Here is an 8,772-nt window from a genome sequence, read left to right as displayed (position 1 = left end):
AGCAGATGAAGTGGATGGAGCTGACACAGTGGATGCTGCGGACAAAGTGGATGGAGCGGATGAAGTGAATGGAGCGGACGAAGTAGATGGAACGGATGAAATAGATGGAGCGGATGAAGTAGATGGAGCAGATGAAATAGATGGAGCAATTGAAGTATATAGAACAGAAGTGGATGGAGTGGATGAAGTGCATGGAGCGGATGAAGTGGATGGAGCGGATGAGGTGGATGGAGTGGATGAAGTGGATAGAGCAGATGAAGTGGATGGAGTGGATGAAATAGATGGAGCGGATGAATCGGATGGAGCGGATGAAATGGATGGGGTGGTTGAAGTGGATGGGATGGATGAAGGGGATGGGACGGATGAAGTGGTGGATGGGACGGATGAAGTCGATGGGGCGATTGAAGTGGATAGGACGGATGAAGGGGATGGGACAGATGACGTGGATGGGACGGATGAAGTGGATGGAATGGATGAAGTGGATGGGACGGATGAAGTGGATGGGACGGAAGAAGTGGATGGAATGGAAGAAGTGGATGGAACAGAAGAAATGTATGGAATGGAAGAAGTGGATTGAACGGAAGAAGTGGATGGAACAGAAGAAATGGAAGGAACGGAAGAAGTCGATGGAACGGAAGAAGTCGATGGAACGGAATGGAATGGAAGAAGTCGATGGATTGGAAGAAGTCAATGGAATGGAAGAATGAAATGAATGGAACCGGAATGAAGTAAACAAACCGGGTGCAGATGGAACATATGGAGCGGATGGAATGCATTGGGTGGATGGAGCAAGTGGAGCGGTTGGAACGGGCAGAGTAGATGGAGCGGGTGGAATGGATTGAACAGATGGACTAGTTGGAACAGACGGACTGGATGGAACAAAATGAAGTGAATGGAATGAACTGTACGGAAGGAGCAGCTGGAACGAAAGGAGTAACTAGAACAAAAGGAATAGATAGAACAAAAGGAGTAGATAGATCGAAGGAGTAGATAGAACGAATAAAGTAGGTGGAACAGATGGCATTGCAGGCATTGCAGGTGAGCGCGGTCCCTTTTGAGACCCTAGGCCCTGCTTTCCATAGCTCCATCTTGGCCTTTGAGCCCCGGCCCCCACTGTTGCTTCCAGAGCGCGCCCTTGCCTGTGGTTCCCTTGATTGCCTACTCAGCAGCCAGCCTTGTCTGGGTTTTACCAGCGCTCCCTGCACGCCTGATTTTCCATCCTAAAGCAGGTAAGTGCTGCCACCCCCAGGTTTGGTGGCAGCACTTACCTGCTTGATTGGCGAGCTCATCTTGTTATACCTGACCCTCCATGGGCAGCCCGTAGTATATCCCTCACGCAGGCGCACTGTGAATGATAGCATGTCCCTCTCTTAGTTGAAATAGTGAATGATAGCATGTCCCACTCTTAGTTTGAATTGTGAATGATAGCACGTATCACACGTAGACGGAATTGTGAATGTTATATGTCAATGTTCAAGAATATGTCTTTAAAAGGTGCGAAGGGAAGCTTAAAAGTCACTATGTTCCTTTAAGGTGAACCAGGGAGACAGAAACTCTTCAAATACCTTTAGTGCTTTGAATTGGGTGCTCACCAGAGTTTAGACAACCTTCGGGGTGCTTCACTGCTTCAGAGTATTTGATGGGATGCTCAGTTTGCATTGTTCCATTGGCACGTCGGTGTCGGTTCAGCTTCAAGATGGGGATCGAATCTATGGGTCCACACAGCACAAGACAGGGTTCGAGATTAATTGTCTGTTGGATTGAGTTGGAGGTTGGGATGCAGTGAGTCGAGTGCTTCCCCACTACAAACTGGTGGATGCAGCAGACATGTGCTTCACTGGATTAAGTTGGCATTAAGACAGCACGAAGAAGCAGGTATACTGGTTGAATTCCTTATAGTGTCAAACGTAGCAGTGTGGGTCGTGTAGTGGCTTGAAGTGAGTTGAGCGCAGTCAAGCCAGCTTAGAGAGGTCTTGAGGCAGTTAAGAGAATTCCAAATTACTTCTGGGTTGCATGGAGGGCCAAGCCAGAGTCTCCAGGATGAAGGTGAGGCCTTAATTCTGACCTTCCACTACAGGAATAATGCCTGGACTGGAGGTGCTTCAAGGGGGTCCTTCGCCTCGAGTGATCAAGAGCCTAGTTCCATTGCACAGTCAGCAGGGAGGCCTTGGCCTACAACAGCGTCACCCCCAGTTTTCTCTCGGGATGGTTAGGAAGCACAGCTTTCTGCTGCCTTAGACTTACCCGTCTTCACCTCTATGGCAGAAGACTTTGAAATAGATTGTATTCCCAACAGAGTAACAGTGATGCTTTCTTCTTCTGCGAGTCCAAAGATGAATCCTCTAAAGAAAGGATTTATTTTCTATAGCAGATTAGTTCAAGGGAATCCTGTTGACGGGATCCAATCCAGGCTGCAGTAACAAGTGTCCTTTGACTTATGAAATCATACTGAGAGTGCTCTGTCTGCAGGAAGAGGAGGGGGTAGGAAGTTGTACAGAGCCCTAGCAGACACTGTTAATGTGGAACCCTCCTCGTGGCTTTTTCTATGCTCTTTGCTGCTCTTAACTACACACCCTTCCCATATCTACTGACCTCAAAAGGACTGTGATCAACAACCTGCTGTGAGAGTGGCTTTGTTATGTCAGGAATGCTTATGAAGCACTGGTTCCATGGGGCCCTACTGTGGAGAGTTCCTGCACCCTCTGAGGACAATGCACCCTTCCTCAGAGGAATCAAAGAGCCAGCTATCTGGGCATCATCCCACATGTCTGTTGTGGCAACATCCAGGGCAGACAGCTAATGTAGCCTTGCCTTGCTATGGCAGAAGCACTGCTCACCATAGCTGTCATAACATGATATACAAATGTTGTGACTATATAACTGTGTGACTGACCTTAAGTAGCCACCATATTATAACCAGCCTAGGTTATTTTTACGGTTTAACCTGCCACCAGGTTCACTAGGGTATACCATGAATATGTTTTGATCAACATCCACTCTGCCTGTTGGAACTGTGTGTTGCAGCAGCGGTCAGGAAAGAATGTCTGACCTTTTGAATCTGCACTGCTGCCAATGCAGGGTTGGTGCTGGGGATGTAAGGACACTGACTTAGCAAGGCACATGCATGCACTGTGTTATTGCTTGGCAGCATTATGAAAGGGGGTGTCTGTTTAGCATATCACCATTTCAGAAACAGAATGACATAATTTCTGTTCGAGAAAATAAAAATAAATGTTTAGGCTTTAACACCATTACAGATGGCATGCCACCACACTCCTACTACCAGAACACTACATCCCAAACCAACAAAGAAAGCAAGATTCTCTTCAAAGGAGCTAAACAGTGCATCAATCCCCACTCAACCTTACCATACCACACTCAGTTGAGAAATCCAGTGCCATCAACAACTTCTTCAATGACAAAATCAAAAACATGTATCAAAACTTTGATTCCCAAAAAGCCAATGCCACGTTCACCCCCCACACAGAATAACCGCATGGACTTCCTTTGAAACGCACCCTATGGAAGACCTGGCAAAGATGTCTAGTCTCCTTCAAAGCAAAATCTTACTTAGATGACATCTTGCTAGGCACCTTCCTCAAGATACACCCTACGGAGTTCCTCCATCCTATCCCTGCAATTATGAACACATCCACCTCACTATTCTTTCTCACTATTCTTAAGAGAGGCACAACTCCACCCTACTTATGAGGTCCAATCAGACCAAAACATGTGTCTGGGTTTGCTGTTGGTACTCTTGTTCAGAGGAGAATTGCCTAGAATTTCGGTGCTGGACTGCCCCAGGGCAGGACAAAGACTGATATGTTTTGGATATTTCTCCTCTGTGAAAGATAGTGAGCTAAAGACTCTAGCATAGTCTCTCGTACCTCAGACTGATGTCCGGCAGAGGGACTCCCAAGACCCCACCTTGTTTCCTGCATATTTATGTAACTTTGGGTCTCACCCTAAGTTACATGGGGAATTCAGGCATGGACCCCTGGCTCACTATTCTTAGAGAGGCACAGCTCCACCCTATGGATGAGGTCCAACCAGACCGAAACACGTGTCTGGGGATGCTGTTGGTACTCTTGTTCAGAGGAGAATTGCCCAGCATTTCGATGCTGGACTGCCTGAGGGCAGGACAGAGACTGATATGTTTTGTATATTTCTCCTCTGTGAAAGATAGTGAGCTAAAGACTCTGGTAAGTCTCTCGTAACTGGGACTAATGTCCGGCAGAGGGGCTCCCAGGACACCCAATGTTTTTTGCACTTCCGCCTCTCATGCCAACTTCCCCACTACACTCAAAAACCAAGAAATCACCTGCTCAATAAACAGTGCTGGACTTTTTACCTCAGTAACTACTGCCCATAATTTATTTATTTATTTATTTATCGTTCGCTTGTTAGGCCCTTATACAGGAAGTAAATACTCTTTCAAAGAGCCCTCAGGGCAACAGGGAGGAGACAAGGGGATGTAAAAATTATCAATCAACATACATAAAAATATTAAGAGAGTGGGAGATGGAGTGGGCGATGAACCTACTATGCAAGTGCAGAAGGCAGGGGGAATGGGATAGGTGCTGTGGTGCTCATGGGTGAGCAACAAATGAAGTGCAATTTAAGGTAAATAAGAGCCTCCAGGGTGGAGGGTGAGCCGAAGCAAGTGCTGAGGATATACAGAAGCTGGGGGGATTCGGTGTGGGAGGTCAGGGCCCTGTGGATGCATAAGGGCCCTGAAAACCAAACAAGCAACTGTGAGATTAACAGAGGAGAGTGGGGGGGGTGTGGAAGTAAAGAGGAAAGTCTTGAGGACCTTCCAAAATTTAAGAAAGTCCTGCTCGAGATGTACGGCCTGCTGAAGCTCTAAACATGTTTTGAAAAAATATTTTGACTTTGTTCAGTATACAAAAGCACTTCTGCATACTTTTTGCAAAAAAAGATGCCTTCTGAAAGAAACAGGAGGTTTTGTGTGTGTGTGTTTTTTTTAATGTCTTGTTTTGTGGTACACAGCAATCTTTATAATCCAGAGAAAGAAATGCTACATTCTAATGTGTCTAGCATGACCATTTAAAAAATGTGATGAATGAGAAGAAACTTGAGCTTTTCTATTGTAACGCTCATAAGACGTAGTTATTCATTCAGAAATGGCTAGACTGGCTTCACACCACTCTGGGGAGTAGATGGCTGGTTTCTGGGTGGCTGATAACCGCAGGGATTTTCTTCCATGACCTACGTGTCAAATGTATGTGATTCCTTTTCTAATTATATGTGAAGTCAAACGTTGCTCCAGAGAAACAGGTCGGAGGATAGATAATACAGCGCAAAGAGCTCTTAGGAGATGATAAAAACAATTTCATAACGGGTGTATTTGTAAATCGCCCAGTCGCCAGATTTGTTATTTATTTATTTGTAGTGCGCCGAAAGCCTGTCGGCATCGGGCGCAACATCAACACAAGAGGACATCAAATGCACAGGACAGGGTCATCTGGGCGCTTATTGTTTCCCAACCCAATGGTAGTCATTTCAACCGCCTGGGAATGATGAAGCCCTGAAGGAAGGGGCAGGATTCTAAGCTGTGAGCACGAGGTCCACCGCACATCCTTGTAGAGGACGCATTCATCTTCTAAAACCCGGCTGGTAAATACATGTGTTCCGATGGCTACTCTTCACCTGACGGTTTGGCACAGACAGAATCCACAGTTAGACGATTCTCTGCACCCACTTCCAGCTGAAGCAGCTTTCTCGGTACGCCTTTGCCTCCCTTGTAAAGGAGGGCGCTCGAACTGTTTTTGTGGGTTTGTTTTGAAGTCAAAAGCAGCTGCCGTGGTGTCATCTTTGCAACATCGCCAGCTAGTATTACTGACTCTAATCCAAATGATCAGTAAAACTGGTTACACGAGAAAGGCAACCTTGCTTAAGGATTCCAGGAAGAGCTTTGGATTCATGTGAATAATGAGGCAAAGTAATCCTTCCTCCTTTAAGTCCTGCAAGTGGCTAGGAGTAGCAGGCACGTCAGTGCGTGTGTGTTTCTGTAGGGCTAGGCTTCAGTGCTCACATAAGCCTGCCGCTGTAATTCTGAACGTGCACGCTGCTGTGCAACAGATCTTCCATTGTGCACAAGAGGAGTAGCTTCACCACAGCCTGCATGTTATCCTGTTCCAGCAGGGTTCCCTTATATGCTAGTTGTTATGTTATGTAATTTTGATAAGTCTAGCCACAATTATAGAAACATTTTTATTTCCACTTTTCCTTAGGACTTGGAGAGTATGCAAACACTTAATGGACAGAACGCCTGGAGTGAGACATTGGAATGGACCGCAAAGGACTCAATACAGGCGTATTAAAGGGCTGCCCGCTGGCCCCCTGACTACGCTTTATTTCTGACCACCTCCAGCACAGGGCTAATACCAGGCTTACCCTGCCAGCCCTATGTGGAACAAAAATAAGCCTTTAGCCTTACATTGGCAAACAGAACACCAGTTAGGCAAAAAAACAGAGATACGGTTTTTGGGTCTGGCCAGGGCATCTACTGGTAAACGTGGTGGTGATCTTTGTGTGAAATTAAGGAGACTAGGCTGTAAACTCATTTGTCACTTTAGATGTACTTCACTTGGACTCAACTCAGACCATGAAATGCATGTTTTCCTATAATGTTTTTTTTTCTCTATTTACATTATGCTTGCCTTGCCAAAGGATGCCTTTACTTTAATTGCAACTAACTTTTGGCGATTTAATATCCTTACTATTGTTCCACACTTTGTCATTTTGTTGCAGCTTCAACGTACTATTGCACATTTGGTGTTAAACTATATATAATGTGTGTGATTGAATTGTGACCATTTTGAATTGCGTAATTGCTCAATTGTATACTTTACTACTTGCTTATCCCTGCTTACCCTGCGGGCAATTAACTCTAATTATTGTATTTGTGGACACAGATGCGATATGTTGTGGGAACTTGTGCACTGCCTTTCGAAAAGCTCACATTTACCTTCAATACCTATATATTCAATCACAGCAACATACCACCTCTATAATCAGCCGCATTTGAACCGCATCAGTGAAGTGGATTGACGTTTTTGCAGCAAGCACGCGTATCACGTTGCACGCAAAACGGGCGCATGACGACACGCGCATGGCCCTACCTTTACTTTGTATTGCTATTCAGACTGAGTCTGGCGCTCAGCGCCATTGTTAATATACCTGATAGGGTTTTGACCCTGTTATTACTGTTAGCTTTCGGTATTGGGTGCAGTTTACTCTTTGATCCGCAATAATTACGCAGGATGACGTCACTGCGGTGCATGCGCGCGTGACATCACTCGCAAAACGTGCGCATGGCATCACGCACGCAGCCTCATTTTCACTATGCTAGATCTACTTACACGGAACTTGCCACACGGCGCCAGTGCGAACACTTCTATTAAAGTTCTGGAGAGGGGGATTTGACCCCGTTACTACATTGAGCTACCAGCATCAGGTATAGTTATAGGCATCTCTTAGGATATTGGTTGGTTATTAATTGTTTCCAGATAATCTACAGAGTTTTTACACAATTTTCTTATATTGTAGATATATCGTTTCTTGCATTGAGTCATATACCTATTGAGGGTAAATTACCTTTTCTCTTTGATTATTTCATATATACGCACATCATTAGTTTACAGACAGTAGAGACGTATCTCATAATTGGTTACCTTATTATTATTATAGGTAGCAATTGTGCTGTTCAATACATTACTCCTGATCAATATTGCATTGGAATCACGGTGTGTTGCAACTTCCCACATACATATTGTATAATTCAATGACTTATGTTTTTTTCTCACGCTTAATTAGCATGCCCTAATTTTTGTTTTCTTTTATTTTTACCTTGGGGCATTCTTTTGTTTACATTGGCTACATCCATACATTGAAACACTGGTATGTGAATTTCTTTTTCTATTTGTGTTATCATGTTTGAATTTTCATGGTTTGATTATCTTCATACATGCTCACTTTTATTTTGTGTACAAATGTACATCCTTGAGAATGACCTGAACAGGTCGAAACACATGTCGGCTGTTTAGTGAACAATAAATTGGATTTTGAGCCTATTTCTGTATTAAGCTTTATGGACTCCACAATTGGAATTTTTGGGATCTGCGCACTGATGACACCTTCCGTATTTAATCCTATGTTTACCTGTACTGGTGTTTACTAGGGGACATCAGTGGAAGGTTATCAGAGCAGCAGCCCATCAAACTTGCTCTAATTTTGGTATTAACCAGCGCATTGGCTACTCACGACCCCCAGTCTATCTTATATCAACAAAAATAAGTGTCCTACCTTATGCCATTGATATAGTCCTAATGGACCTGACTCCAGGAGGGCTCGAAAATGTTTGGGGATCTCTGAGCGACATCTGTCCAACCATTGGCTGAAATTGATTCCGGACAAGTGCAAGATCATGGTGTTCTGCAAAAAGGGACCCAAGATACAGTTGAGTCTACAAGAGCAAAAAACTAGAGCAAGCAATTATCTTGGTTTGGTATTTTCAAGCAACGGTAGCTGGCGTGCACAGTTAAAGAATGCAGTCAAGCATGCCGTGCAGGGACTTGCTGGGGCTTGCATGTATCTATCAGCAGTACGGGGCTGAGAGGCTAGATTGGTCCTGCAACATGCTTCAGAGCAAATCCCAGTACTCAGTACTGTATGCTAGTGAAATTCAGGGGTATGTGCCCAATAGCTGCCTGGAGGTGCCACAGAACATTCTTCTATGAAGGGTGACTA

This window comes from Ambystoma mexicanum, chromosome 7p (genome assembly GCF_040938575.1).
Source record: "Ambystoma mexicanum isolate Mex_15411 chromosome 7p, UKY_AmexF1_1, whole genome shotgun sequence".
Classification (NCBI taxonomy): domain Eukaryota; kingdom Metazoa; phylum Chordata; class Amphibia; order Caudata; family Ambystomatidae; genus Ambystoma; species Ambystoma mexicanum.
The sequence above is the reverse complement of the archived record's forward strand: the minus strand, read 5'-3'. Positions refer to the sequence as shown.